Below are 15,749 nucleotides of genomic sequence, written 5' to 3'. Positions count from 1 at the left end.
TTTTTTTGGCCATGCCACATGGCATGTGGCATATTAATTCCCTGATCAGGGATTGAACCCGCACCCCCTGCAGTGGAAGCATGGAATCTTAACCACTGGACCGGCAGAGAAGTCCTGTAAGTACCATATATTCTTTGTTACTCATGTAACATCTTTTCAAAATTGTGTTTTAAAACTTTTTGCTTATATATAATTGCAATTTTGATTGCCAGTATTATATCCACCTTGCTAAATTCTATTGTGTTAACTTATTTATACATAACTCACAGTTTTCTACGAGAATAATCACATGCCAAAAAAAGATGGGAGTTTGGTTTCTTCCTTTCCAATTCTTATACTCTTTGCATCTCTTTCTTTCCTTGCTGTACTGGCTGGGTCTCCAATATGCTGTATAGTAGCAGTAAAAGTGGGCATCTTTGTCTTGTTCCTAGTTTTAAATGTAACGCTTCTACTGTTTTACTGTTAAGAATTATGTTTGCTGCAGGTTTTCATACTCTTTAACAGATTAAAGAAATCCTTTTGTATTCATAGTTTGCTAAAAGTTTTATCACAAATGAGCTTGGAATTTATTAAGGGCTTATTTGACATCTATTGAAATTATGTGGTTTTTATCCTTCAATGCATTAATGTGGAAAATATATGAATAAACTTATTTAAAAGCCACTTTATAAGAGGTATAATTGACACACAAAAAGCTGTACACATGTATACATCTTAATGAGTTTGGCATTAAGTATACATCCATGAAACCATCATGACAATCTATGCCATAAACAAATACATCACTTCCAAGTTTCCCCCACCCTCTTTATTTATCATTAGTTTTGAGTGTTATAAAAACACTGTACATAATATCATATTCTGAACAAATTTTTAAGTATATAATACAATATTGTTAACTATAGGTACTATGCTGTACCCAAGATCTCCAGGATTTACCCATCTAGCATAACTGAAACTTTGTATCCATTGACTAATACCTTCCTGTTTTCTCCTTCTCCAGGCCTCTGCAACCACCATTCTACTCTCTTCTATGAATTCGACTATTTTAAACTTCTCATGTAAGTGGTGTTCTGTAGTATTTGGTCTTCTGTGTCTGGCTTATTTCAGTTAACATAATGTCCTCCAGGTTTATCCATTGTCACAAATGGAAGGATTTCCGTATTTTATAAGGTTGAATAATATTCCACTGTGGGTATATACCACATTTTCTTTATCCTTTCATCTGTTATGGGCACTGAGGTTGTTTCCATGTCTCAGCTATTACAAATAATGCTACAATGTATATGAGGTCACAGATCTCTTCTATAGTGATTTCACTTTGTTTTGATATACACCCAGGAGTGTTATTGCTAGATCATAAGGTAGTTTTATTTTTAATTTTTTGAGGAACCTCCATACTCTTTTCCAAAGTGGCTGTACCAGTTTACATTCCCACCAACAGTGCGTGTGGGTTACCTTTTCTCCACACCCTTGCCAACACTTGTTACCTTTTGTCTGTTAAATAATAGCCATCCTAAGATGTGTGACATGATATCTCACTGTGGTTTTGATTTGCACTGTTCTTGATGATTAGCCGTGTTGAGCATCTTTTTGTATACCTATTGCCTATCTGTTTGCCTTCTTTGCAGAAATGTCTATTCGGTTCTTTTGCCCATTTTCAAATTGGGTTATGTGTTTTTTGCTATTGAGTTGTAAGAGTTCCTTATGTTTTTTGGTTATTAACCCTTTATCAAATACATAGCTTGCAAATATTTTCTCCCATTCCACAGGTTGCCTTTTTATTTTGTTGATTGTTTCCTTTGCTATGCAGAAACTTTTTAGTTTGATATAGTCCCACTTGTCTATTTTTGCTTTGGTTTCCTGGGCTTTGGTGTCATACCCAAGAAATCATTGAAGAAACACTTAATGTTAACTTACCTTTGAATCCCTGGAATACATTCAATTTAGTTTTGATGCACTGCCTTTTGTATAGATTGCCAAATTTTATTTTGCTATTATTTTAATTAATATCTTTGCATTTATACTTATGAATGACATCACTTCTTGTTTCCACTTGGGCTCATAGAATGGAATTGTGGAGTAGTCTCTCCTTTTGTATTCTGTGAAAGAATCTGCATGAAATTGGAATGACTTGTTCTTTGAGAGTGTTGTAGAATTCTCCTAGAAAGCCATCTGGGTCTGGTGCTTTCTTTGTGTGAATGAATTTATAAATTTATAAAAGATTTGAGGGATACAATTAATAAGGCTGACTCTACAGAAAATACACACTAAACCTTGTGCCTAACAACTAAATGGGACACATGCTTCTTAAGTGAACATGGAACTTGTATAATATATTACCATGTTTTATGCCAAAAGTAAGACTCAGTCATTTTCAAAGAACTAGCAATATTGAAAAGATTAATAAAATAAATAATATCTAATAAGATGGACACATGCCAGCCCTTTCATAAATGAAAATGCTATAGAAATATCCTAATGTGATGTTAGTGTCTCTCTGTGAGTCTAACAATTTTTGCTTTATATTTTGTGAGGCTATTTTGTGAAGTGGGTACGTGTTTAGAATTATCGTGTCTTCCTAGTGAGTTGAGACTTTTATTTAATGACTTTTTATGCCTAATAATCTTTGAATTAATTTTTTCTGTATACATTTACATGCATGAAACACACGTGTTTATTTTCTAGCACAGTTCTAATGTCAAAGAGCTGGCCACACTGGATACAAAAATAGACTTTCATTTGTCAAATATCTGATTATTTTTGACAACTTTTAAAAGTTGGTTGCTCATTTTTATTCCACCTTTTATTTCTTTAAATAGTTCATATAGTAATTTATATTCTGTATCTGATATTCCTACATCAAATAATTAGGTGCTTAAATTTGATTGCTAGCTTGCTTTTGCTGACTCTCCCTTGTGGTGATTTACGAGCTCCTATTGGTTGACCTTGATGAATTGGGAACCTGGGGGTGGGGGTGGTGCACTACAGTGAGGATATCTTGCAGTATGCAGGCTTTGCTTTTGCTTCTGCTGAAAGTCAGGGGATACTACTAGCCTGGGAGGATTGTAGACCCCTCAGGGGGCCACTGGCTTAATCTAAGAATCTCGGGCTTGGCTTGTCTAATTACCCTTGACAGTCATGTTCCAATAAATCTAGAGATAAAGAGTACACAAGTATATACAGACATAGTATATCTGATAGTGTATAAGGTAACTATTCTACAGCACTTCATATCCTCCTCGTCCCATCATTCACTCCAGCTACTGATGTCATCATGGATTTCTTCCAAGTTTTGACCAGCTTTGTGCTGTCACAACCTCACGGTGATTCACTCGTTTTGAAGGTTGGGTCAGTTTCCAATATTTTACTCTTTGCACTTTCAATGTCATGAAATAGCTCCAATACTTCTTTTAATGTGAAGTTTTTGCCAGTCTTCATGTATCTCTTGCTTCTTTCCCCAAAATTTATCTAAGAAGTCATGGCATGTGGTACCTACAAGAAGCTGCTTAATTCCTGGGCCTGTGAGGTAGCTGATGTCCATGGGGCTACTTCTGACCTTGGGGGCTGGGAGCAGATGGATAAATGTGTCCTCATCCTTAAGGCGGAGAGCTTAGGTGGGGCCCTAGTCTATCAAGATTATTAAGATTAATGGCCTTATAAGAAGAGAAAGCGAAAGATCTCTATCTCTCTCCTTGTGTGCAAGCACACACACAAGCATGGGAGCGTGAGGGAGATTACTGACACCTACGAAGCAAGAAGAGATGCATCAGAATGAAATCTACCTTGCCAGCACCTTGTTCTTGGACTTCTCAGCCTCCAGAACTGTGAAAAATAAATTTCCGTTTTTTTAAAATCACCCAGTCTGTGATATTTTGTTATGGCATTCCAAGCTAAGACAAGGTGTTTTATTTCTTTGTTAAAAAAAAATCCTATCAAGAGTAGTTTAAACTCCGCTTGCCTTCTTTGCATCATACAACTTAACGATACTGAGCCAGCATCTCTTCTATGGAAAATTGTCATGCCCTTTTCTAAGTATGAATCAGCTTCCAACATTTTATCCTTGAGTTTCAATGTCATGAAATATCTCCAAGAGCTCCTTTAATGTGAATTTTTTTGCTGATGTCACTTCCTCTAGGACACGTTCCTATTTTCATCACAATCCCTTTCCTCATTTATGTTGATAAGTTTGCCTTCACTAAGTCCCTCTGACTGTACATCTATGTAGGTTAAAAGATGACATGTCTATCGTTTAATCATTTGAATCCTACATCTGAAAACTATTAGCTGTGTGATTTGACAAATTACTTATTCTAATTTTTTTGAGTCTTTACATCTTCATTTGTAAAGTGGAGCTAATAACAGCACTTAGCATTGTTTTTGTTTTGTTTTGTTTTTTGTTATTACTCATTAGGCACTTTTACACCAGGTAGGATGCTAAAAATGTTAATATGGTAATGCCTAGGAAATATTACATTTAATATTTCTTTTCTTTATAGATGTTAGTGTTTTCCATATTATTTGGTAAATGTGTATTTTTTAAATTGATGTATATTTTATTTACAATATTGTGTTAATTTCAGGTATGCAGCAAAGTGATTCAGTTATATATATATATATTTTCAGATTATTTTCCATTATAGGTTATTATAAGATATTGAATGTATTGATAGTTCCCTGTGCTATACAGTAAATCCTTACTGCTTATCTGTTTTATATATAGTAGCTTGTATCTGTTAATCCCAACTTCCTAATTTATTCCTCTGCCCTTGCTTTTCCCATCTGGTAACCATAAGTTTGTTTTCTGTGACCGTGAGCCTGTTTCTGTTTTGTATAGAGATTTTTAAGTTTCCACGTATAAGTGATATTATGTAATATTTGTCATTCTCTGTCTGACTTACTTCACTAAATGTAATATTCTCTAGGTCCATCCATGTTGCTGCAAATGGCAATATTTCATTCATTTTTATGGCTGAGTAATATATTCTTTGGATTTTTTTGGTCTTCCCCCAAAGATGGCTTACATGTTTAAAAGACACTCTGCTCGCCTCAGTTGCTATTTACCCATAAGATTAGAACACCATTCAGAAAAGTCATGACCTGCAAATGAATATGAACGGTCCCTTTTCATATGGCTTATTTTTAAAGAATAATTAAAATAATTAGTGGTTAAGTGTACTTGTCTCAATGCTTCTTGTGACCTTTCCACTAAGGTTACTAGAAATGAACCAATGCATACAAGCAAGTCAAAATAATATCACCTAAAAATGACTACATCCTTGATTTATAAAGCCTCTTGCAACACAATACTTAAACTAAGAAACACCAACTTTTAAAGTCCTGCCGCCAGTTTCTGTAGAGTAATGCTGTCTTACTATAATTTCTATTATTTTAACTTTTTCTTATCTATTTATAATTTATTGAGCAATCCACAAAAATGCTATATTTTTAAATTTTATTTTTAACATTTTGATTGGAGTATAATAGCTTTACAATGGTGTATTAGTTTCTGCTGTGTAACAAAGTGAACCAACTATATGTATACATATATACCCATATCCCCTCCCTCTTGAGCTTCCCTCCCACCCTCCCTATCCTACCCCTCTAGGTGGTCACAAAGCACTGAGCTGATCTCCCTGTGCTATGCGGCTGCTTCCCACTAGCTATCTGTTTTACATTTGGTAGTGTATATATGTCCATGCCACTCTCTCACTTTGTCCCAGCTTACACTTCCCACTCCCTGTGGCCTCAAGTCCATTCTCTACGTCTGCATCTTTATTCCTGTCCTGCCCCTAGGTTCTTCAGAACCATTTTTTTTTTAGATTCCATATTTATGCGTTAGCATACGGTATTTGTTTTTCTCTTTCTGACTTGTTTCACAGACTCTAGGTCCATCCACCTCACTACAAATAACTCAATTTCGTTTCTTTTTATGGCTGAGTAATATTCCATTGTATATATGTGCCACATCTTCTTTATCCATTCATCTGTCGATGGACACTTAAGTTGCTTCCATGTCCTGGCTATTGTAAGTAGAGCTGCAATAAACATTGTGGTACATGACTCTTTTTGAATTATGGTTTCCACAGGGTACATGCCCAGTAGTGGGATGGCTGGGTCATATGGTAGTTCTATTTTTAGTTTTTTAAGGAAACTCCATACTGTTCTCCATAGTGGCTGTATCAATTTACATTCCCACCAACAGTGCAAAAGGGTTCCCTCTTCTCCACACCCTCTCCAGTATTTATTGTTTGTAGATTTTTTGATGATGGCCATTCTGACCAGTGTGAGGTGATACCTCATTGTAGTTTTGATTTGCATTTCTCTAATGATTCGTGATGTTGAGCATCCTTTCATGTGTTTGTTGGCAATCTGTATATCTTCTTTGGAGAAATACCTGTTGAGGTCTTCTGCCCATTTTTGGATTGGGTTGTTTATTTTTTTGATATTGAGCTGCATGAGCTGCTTGTAAATTTTGGAGATTAATCCTTTGTCAGTTGCTTCATTTGCAAATATTTTCTCCCATTCTGAGGGTTGTCTTTTGGTCTTGTTTATGGTTTCCTTTGCTGTGCAAAAGCTTTTAAGTTTCATTAGGTCCCATGTGTATATTTTTGTTTTTATTTCCATTACTCTAGGAGGTGGGTCAAAAAGATCTTGCTGTGATTTATGTCATAGAGTGTTCTGCCTATGTTTTCCTCTAAGAGTTTGATAGTGTCTGGCCTTACATTTAGGTCTTTAATCCATTTTGAGTTTATTTTTGTGTATGGTGTTAGGGAGTGTCCTAATTTCATTCTTTTACATGTAGCTGTCCAGTTTTCCCAGCACTACTTATTGAAGCGGCTGTCTTTTCTCCATTGTATATTCTTGCCTCCTTTATCAAAAATAACGTGACCATATGTGCATCGGTTTATCTCTGGGCTTTCTATCCTGTTCCTTTGATCTATATTTCTGTTTTTATTATTGACTTTATAATATATACTTCCCTAATCAAATACTAATGAAAACTTTGTCTCCAAAAATCACATGTTCTCTAGAAATTTACTATTTTGATAAACAGTTTATTGTTTGAGCTGCAAAAGGGGAACTGGCATGTATACATGGGCTTCTTCTTTAACTTAAGCATATGCTAAGAAAAGGAAGCCACATAGGTGTTTCTTCTACATAGAATTGGTTTTAGGATTGTAATGCAAAAGGCCACTTTGAAAAGATTGTTTTCTAACTTTAATCAGACCTTCATCATATTTAGGAAATATGAAAAAAAAAAAGATTGTTGCATTAAAAAGTTTGTTTTTTAAATGAATATAAAGCATGGGTTAGTCATTCCTGACAATTTGATGAGATAAGGGAGGCAAAAATAAACCACACACAATCTAGCTGCTATCACTCTTGACTTAAATCTATAATTTTTCTGTGTTCTGTTTCCATGAAGGTGAGTTTCAGGTGAAGAATAATAACTCTGAATAGAGTTATAACTCTGTGAAGAATAATATCTTCCATCTAATCAGAGGTTTCTTTGAATAATTATCTTCTTGGCTAACCTGGAACACTGAGATTATATATTTATAAAATATATTACATATATTATATACATATATAATAGATTATAAATATATATAATCTCAGTGTTTCAGGTTAGCAGTTATAAAAAATATATTTTTAATATAAATATATTATATATATGTATATAGTGATATATGTAAAATATAGGAAACTTCAATCATTACAATATTTTAGGTAAGGTAGCCATACTGGCTAAAATAAAAGCATTGGAAAATAACATGGGTTAGGAGCCCTCATATATTTCTGATGTGAGTGTTAACTGGCAACCACTTTTGGAAACTGACATTTTCTACCAAAGATGAAAACATGCATGGTCCATGACCCAAAATTTCCACTCCTAGGCACATTCACAACAGAAATGTGTACATGTTCATAAAAGATATGTATTTGAATATTCATAGCAGCATTATTTTTAGTAGCCCTGAACTGGAAACTATGCAAATGCTCATGCCACTGGAATGGATTCATAGCAGTATATTCACTCATCAGCAATAAGGATGAACCATCTGAATGTCATGCAGTCTCATGGATCAGCTTACAAACTCAATGCTGAATAAAAGTCAGACACACAAAAAGTACATACCATATGATTCCATTATATAAAGTACAGTGTAGGCAAAATTAGTCTATCTTGTGAAAAGCCAGAAGAGTTGTTATTCTGGGGGTTAGGGGAGTCATATCTGAACAAAAGCATGAAGGGGCTTCTAATGTGCTTGTTTGTGAGTGCTGCTCGCACAGGTGTATACAGTTTGTGAAGCTATATTTAACTGTACACTTCCATGTGTACATTTCTCTCTGTAAATTATAGCTAAATAAAAATGTAGGCCTATAAAATAAAAATAAAATGCTTGTGACAAGATAATTTCATTTGCTCACTTCACTTTATACACTGTCTTTATGTTAATTTGAGAATAAACAGCTGTGTACTTAATAACAAGACTATCTTCTTCCTTCTAGAATATTCTTTAAAAATTAACTAGTGATACAGTCACAAAACACAATGCAAAATCTAGTTCTTCTACAAAATGGATGGAGTAGTGTTTTCATAGCATTGCAGTAGCATTGTTGTAGTTCTGCCACTTATTTTCCTGATAGGCTTAACTAGGTTAACACACCTGAAGATTGCAAAATAAATATTTTGTATCCCACTTCAGAAAGGCATTTTATTACACAAACATTGAAATCTGTTCCTCTAGAAAATATAGCATAGTTAACTGGATTTGCATACTATTGAGGTTTAGGGTCAGAACTTTGCTCTTAAAATAAAAAGTATGTAGAGTCGAAATTACCCCTGAAAATTCTCCAATAATGTGACAGACCAGAGATTGAATTACAACTCACAACCCTACAAGATAGATGATTTTTCCTCTAACACTAATTTGACCATTTTTTCCTCTGATTTACTATGAGATAAAGGAGCTGGCTTGCATTTAGAGCCATATTACTAAAAAGAAACAAAAATATCAAAATCACATCCATCTCAGAGGCACCTGGAGCTGTAATTACCTGAGCTAACAGTAGATTTATAGTTCCCAAATCAGAGTTCCTATAGGACACATATTCGTTGTGTAAAATGGCTGGCTAGTTATCCATAATACTTAAATTATTTTCTCTTTCATTCTCTCCCAATCCCCAGATCTGGCCCCTCTGTGGTACACCCATAGTTGAATTCACAAAAATTAATCCCAGATATGGAACTCCACTGTACTAAGAAAAGGCCTGAATTTTACAGCCACACAGACCTGGATTAATGGCCTGGTCTGTCACCCACTGTCAACTGATGAAACTTAGTTTACTGATCCGAAAAATGGGAATGATATCTCACGTTGTAGTGGTAAACCTGAGAGATAAATGTATATAAACACCTTATGAGTTGTATAGTATCTGGCACATTTGGAGTTCTCAGTAAATTACAACTTTTATTATTGTGGTAGAAGGATATGAAAACAAATAAAAGATATGGAATTAGTATGACGTATTCCCAAAACAGAGTTAAAATTAATTACTCTTTTTTAAAACTTTTTGGAAAACAATTTAAAAATTTTAAAATACACACATTTCACCCAACTCAGGGTCCTTGCCATAAAGCTCAAGACCATGTGACAAAAGGGGTTTCCTTTCAAGGGCCCATTCTTTTGGAAGACTGACTTTGAAGGCCTTCCAGCATGAGATGGAGTCTATTTCCCAGCCTCTTGGAGCTGGGTTGGCTTGTTGTGTGCCTGGCAAGAGAAGGCAGTAAAAGGGGCAGAATGCCCCTTCCAAATTTGGGCCTCAAGAGATCACTTGAGCCACCACTTTGTTTCTGGGTACTCTGCCTTGGGCATGGAACAACCTCTGGCTAGCATGCAGGAGTTGGGAAGACAATGTGAGTCACAGGCCAGTCAGCCTAATTGTGATCCCAGACATACGCATGTGAGAGCCCAAACTAATAAGCAGAGCCAACCTGCAGCTCTATCATGGTCACTCCCAAATGGCCGCACACACGTGAGGGAGACCGGCCCACACTAGGACAGCCCAGCAGAGTCATGAACCAAATAAATGCTTGTTATTTTAAGTCATCACATTTTGGGTGGTTCTTTACTCAACTGTACTTAACTGACACAGACCATACCCTTCTTTTCATCAGTTCTTCAAAATTTTCTTTTAACCCTAAATCATTAGTTGCATTGAGGCTCAGCTACAACTTAGTATTCCTATATATTATGTATTGTTACATAACATAATATATCATGTATTGTAACAATACATAATATATAGGAATACTATATATTATATTACAATAGTATGTTCAGAGAGCCCACAAGATTCCAATGAGACATTCGTACACACAAACCTGGAGTTGGTTTTATAAACATGCCTCAACTTGTATCAGAACCTTCTACATTTCTTTCTCAGTGGAACTCCTGTAGACCTACAGTGATAAAGCCAATGCTTAGACAGTAATTAACGGTTTGAGCTGGTCATTTTCCATCTGTCACATTATAAAAAAAATTATTTAATCAACATATGTACAAGAGATTTTTGTCAAGGTATTGGGGTAGGCACCTTATTATTGATGTATAATTAGGAAACACCTAATTGAGGCGATCAGCTTTAATATCAGCTTAGTACTGTGAATAATTACGTAGGAGAAGTTAATTTTAATCTTATTTTCAAATTTAAATAGGCACATAGAGTGAAACTTAAATTTGTCTTCTTCCCTCTGCCTCATTCTAAAGGCAATCTCATTGCCAACGCCTATGCATCCTTTCAGAGATACATAATGTATACATAATGTATATATAATCTATATGTATACATAATGTATACATAATGTATATGTATACACAAAAGTATATGTATGTATACATAATGTATATATATATATACACACAAAAGTATATGTATGTATATTTATGTGTATAGATGTATACTTGCTCCCCTTCTTGCGCCTTTGCATTTTACAGTTTATCTTGGGAATCACATCATATCAGTACAGACAGATTTTAAGGTGGAACCTTCAACAAGACAAGCCAAGTCAAGGGATACAGAGGTTAATGCTATTGGGTGACTGTGATGACAAGTCTTCCAGTGTCTGGAAGGCTGTTAAAAACTTCAGATTTTCTATTCAACTTTCAAATTTTTTTATTCCTTTCATTGAAGAAAGAGACAGGGTATGATTTCCAGAAAGTTGGGGGTCATTAGAGATCACTTCTTCCCCTCCGTATAAACCAACACTTAATGAACTTATACTATGTGTTGAGCTCTGCAGGAGTCACTGATTTTAATAAAATTAGCCCCAGAATATGAAAGAGCAGAAAGGATTGAGCTTCAACTTGAATCAAGTTCCTTTAAGTATATAATTCTTTAAAAAAAAACCAAAACATTTTATTGCCATAATGATATTAGCAAGTCTTATGTTTTCTAAGAACGCCTATGTGAGGAATCAATCTACACCCTTAGATTCTAAAGAAGGCAGCTGTGCTATTGAATGTCAAAATGTCTGATCTATAGACCAAAGCCCGGAAGTAATTAGATCATTCAGGAAGTGATGGTGCAGATACAAGCCCTCAGTTCAAAGATCAAAGGCCATGACTACTCAGAAGCAGAGTTATACAACTCAGGACTCTACATCTTTCAGAGTTTTGTTTGTGGCTTGATGATTGCTCTTCTTGAAATCAGCCTTAAAAATAGTTTAATGTACCACGCCCACACATCTAAATTCCTTTATGCACCCAGGACGGAAAAAAATCAGAGATACAGTTCCTAAATTTTTGAAACAGTTTTCAGTCTATATTACATATTGAAGAAATACAAGTTGTTTGGGTTTTTTATTTGTTGGTTTGTTTTCATTTTACCACCCACTTCAGGTGATGCTAGCTAAGTCCTAAAGACATCAAGTCAATAAGATAGTAGCAAGTTATTACAAGAAATTGAATCTGCAGCTCTTTTCTACATAATCAGATTAAATTCCGGGTGCATTTTCTATCATAAAAATTTCAAAGCACTTAAAATCTGGGACAAATTTTTTCAGCAATGTTACAGGAACTAATGTGGGAGGAAGAAAGGGAGGGGAAGGTACAAAAAAGGGAGGGGAAAGAGGAAGAGGGGAGAGGAAAGAAAGGAGAAGGGTGGGGAGGAAGAAGGGGGCAGGATGAGGGCAGGAGGGGAGGGGAGGGGAGAGAGGAAGGAAGGAAGAGAACGAACCAACTTAACTTACTCCCAAAACTTCCTTCCATGAAGAAGCAATTCTGTTAGAGAGAGACTCTTAGATTGCTCTGAGGGCTAGAAAATATTCTTATCTGGACTTTAAATTGGAAGATTACTGTGTATGCTGGTTTTATCACAGATGAAGCAGCAAATTTTCTTAGAACACCAGCAAATGGGCTTCAGAGAATTGTACACTGAAGACACAGTGACTGCTACAAAAATAATGCTTTGGGTTTATTTCTGATTAGATGAGAACCTATAAAACACTGACCGTTTCAAAAGAGAAATCTGAATCAAAAATTCTGTCTGAGGAAACATTGACATGAACATCTGGGAAGGTAGGGGTGGTAAACAGTTCACACTTTTTTTCCCTCTATTATATTTTCTCTTCCTGATAATTTTGGGAATAACATCATGTCCTATATTCCTCCACTTACTGTTAATGCTCTGAACTTTCTGTTCCTGCCTGGCAGGGATCCATCAATCCACAATATTTCCACTATTAAATCTATTTCTCAATATAGGTCACTTGAGTCAAAATTACTCAGTTATGGATAAAATATAACCCTCCACTAGAGGGACATATTTTTATCTCAACATTCGAAGAGTTGCCTTCTTAATATTCCCCAGTGTTAATGGAGGTTACACTCATAACTCTTCTGGAAGAGACTATAATTCAGAAATATACTCTCCCCTTGATAATTAGGCATAACTTGTATTAACATAAAATGAGAATTATGTGACTTAGAGGAGGCAAGCTCAGACCCCTTAGTTTAGACTAATGGTGAAAGTTGCAACTTCTCCATATTGTGAGAGTCTCCTCTGAAAGCATACCAGCATCTATGAAAATGCCATCATTACTTCCATAGCTGTTGCCTAGAGCCCAAACAGTGAGAAAAAAATTAAAAGCAGCTCTATATCAAGTCTGTATGTTGTCAGTGTCACTGAACATCCCTCATCCTTTATTTTAAATAATGGCATATTCTATTTCCTAGTAAGGGAGACTCACTTTGCTATTATACAGTTGACCACAAGTGATAGATTCATTCTCTTAATCATAATCTCTTATTGTTATTTACAGAAGGGCCATGTGAAGCTTTTACCCCAAATCCTAATTTAAGTTTAAATCACTATAACTATGAACTATTTTACACATTTAGCAATATAAAAATGCAAATTTGGGCATCAATCAGATGCTTAACGAAGACCGTAACACTTAGACAATTCCGATTAAAAACTAAGTCTTTATAATATTGAAAAATCCACTGCATGTCCAAGTGGTACATTGTAGATATTATTTAGGAATTTTTACCTTTAAATCCTCAGGTTTTCCTGTTCATGTGTTACATAAACAAACACAAGGCATATTATCCATATCACCTGTTTTAAAAACTAACGTTAAATACAAGCCCCACCAATTGAGCTCATGGATTTACCAGACACCTTACAAGAACAGTTCATTCAGATAGAGAAGCTTTTTAAGTAAACTCACATATGGAATTCACCTGGGGGTGGACGATTGGGCTAAATAAGACACCAAACAGAACCCAGAGGCCCTACCATGTATAAAATAAATCAGCTAATGTATTTTACTCCTAGGAAAGTGTACTCACTAATTACTTATTTACTCTTATTTTAGACATACTTTGAACAATTTTAGTTATTTCATTTCCCAGTACAAAGGCTATTGTAAAAGACAAATGATAAAGGGAAGGGGAGCCGGTTAAGACACACTTTGAGCAAGAAGTGGTGTCTAACACTGAGGGAAAGGAGAGAATAATATAGCATCTGACACAGGTATTCAAAAGTATAGCTCTGTGGGATCAGGAAGTGCATCTCATGACACCACTGTTGTCCACAGAGTTCAGTAACAGCAAAAAGATAATCCTAAGGTATCTTACACAAAACACAAAATTCTGTTCAAAATACTGTTTACATTAGCAGAGAGAGCTATAATTCATCGTATTAATAGAAAGGCTTTCATTTTATGGCTAAGTTTTTGCTGTCACTGTTAAGGTTTTACTCATAGAAGAGATAACTATAATTAGCAACCAAGTCACCTATGAGGACTCAGACTTTCCAATATCATAGGGTCAACAAGGTTATTGTGTGTGCTTGGATCATGAACTACCAGGAAACTATTTCATTCAACCCATATTGAGCCCCTATCCCAGGCAAGACACCTGCTAAGGAAGATGCATTGGGAAAGAATGACCTTATTAAAAATACTAGTTAAACTTTCTCATCCATTCAACTTAATTAATTCATTAATCCAGTCACTAATTACAGTGGCTCTTAGAAATGTTTTAAACCTATGCCTACATCCTCTTCCTCATCCTATCAAAACACAGCTTTAACAAGGGAAATGGATTACAATGATGATAGCACACACTTATCTAGCACTAGGTAAGTTTCAGGCACTGTTTTAAGCCCTCTATATATTGCTGCATTTAGTCCTTACACCTTCCTGAGAAATAGGAAAAATTATCACTCTTATTTCAGAGATGAGGAAACAAACAGAGAGATTAGGAAATTTTCTCAGGATCTCACAGCTAGTAAGTAGCGGAACCAGTTTTCAAATGCCAAAGTCGCTCACAGGGAGGAGATAATCAGCATAACCATGAATAAGGATTTTTAAAGAACATTAATGATATATTTTAAGTATCATGAATGCCAATTATCCTAGATCTGGAACTATCAGTGTGGTATACCTAAGTTTAAATAAATGTATAAAACTCTCCAAAATTTGTCATAGTTTGTTCCAAGGTATTGGCTTTGCCTAGAACCAGTTCAAATGCAAACTGCCTCAGTGGGCCTGAATGTCAGAAGTATCAGATAGCCTTATATGCAATGGCCTAATAATATTTTCTGTTAAATCTAGTTTATTATGCAATATTCAACTTTTACCATCAATAATGGATCATGAGAATTAAAATTTCAAATAAATAGAAAAGTACAAACCATACAAATGAAAACAAATAATAAATGCTGGAGAGGGTGTGGAGAAAAAGGAACTCTCCTAAAATGTTGTTGGGAATGTAAACTGGTACAGCCACTATGGAGAACAGTATGGAGGTTCCTTAAAAAAACAAAAAATAGAGCTACCGTATGATCCTGCGATCCCACTTCTAGGCATATATCCAGATAAAACCATAATTTGAAAAGATACATGCACACCAATGTTCATAGCGGCACTATTTACAATAGCCAAGACATGGAAGCAACCTAAGTGTCCATCGACAGATGAATGCGTAAAGAGGATATGGTATATATATACAATGGGGTATTACTCAGCCATAAAAAAAGAGTGAAATAATGCCATTTGCAGCCACATGGATGGATCTAGAGATTATCATACTAAGTGAGGTAAGGCAGACAAAAACAAATATCATACGATATTGCTTATATGTGTAATCAAAAAAGAATGATACAAATGAACTTATTTACAAAACAGAAACAGACTCACAGACGTAGAAAACAAACTTATGGTTGCCAAAGGG

The 15,749-nt window shown here is 35.2% G+C and overlaps 1 protein-coding gene and 1 long non-coding RNA gene across 2 annotated transcripts in view; one reads left to right on the top strand and one right to left on the bottom strand.

The window, feature by feature from the left end:
• The window catches only part of LOC309637557, a 54,528-nt gene extending 45,012 nt beyond the window's left edge, over positions 1-9,516 (top strand). Inside the window, exon 3 of the long non-coding RNA XR_014250651.1 lies at positions 50-9,516. This is a non-coding gene — a long non-coding RNA (uncharacterized lncRNA). The remainder of the gene's footprint in view (positions 1-49) is intronic.
• Positions 1-15,749, bottom strand: part of TAFA1 (TAFA chemokine like family member 1) — a 766,369-nt gene that overhangs the window by 519,783 nt on the left and 230,837 nt on the right. The gene's annotated exons all lie outside the window — the stretch shown is intronic.

This window comes from Balaenoptera physalus (assembly GCF_965194825.1).
Source record: "Balaenoptera physalus genome assembly, chromosome: 11".
Lineage (NCBI taxonomy): Eukaryota > Metazoa > Chordata > Mammalia > Artiodactyla > Balaenopteridae > Balaenoptera > Balaenoptera physalus.
Note: the sequence above shows the minus strand (reverse complement) of the source record. Positions and strands in the feature narration are given on the sequence as shown.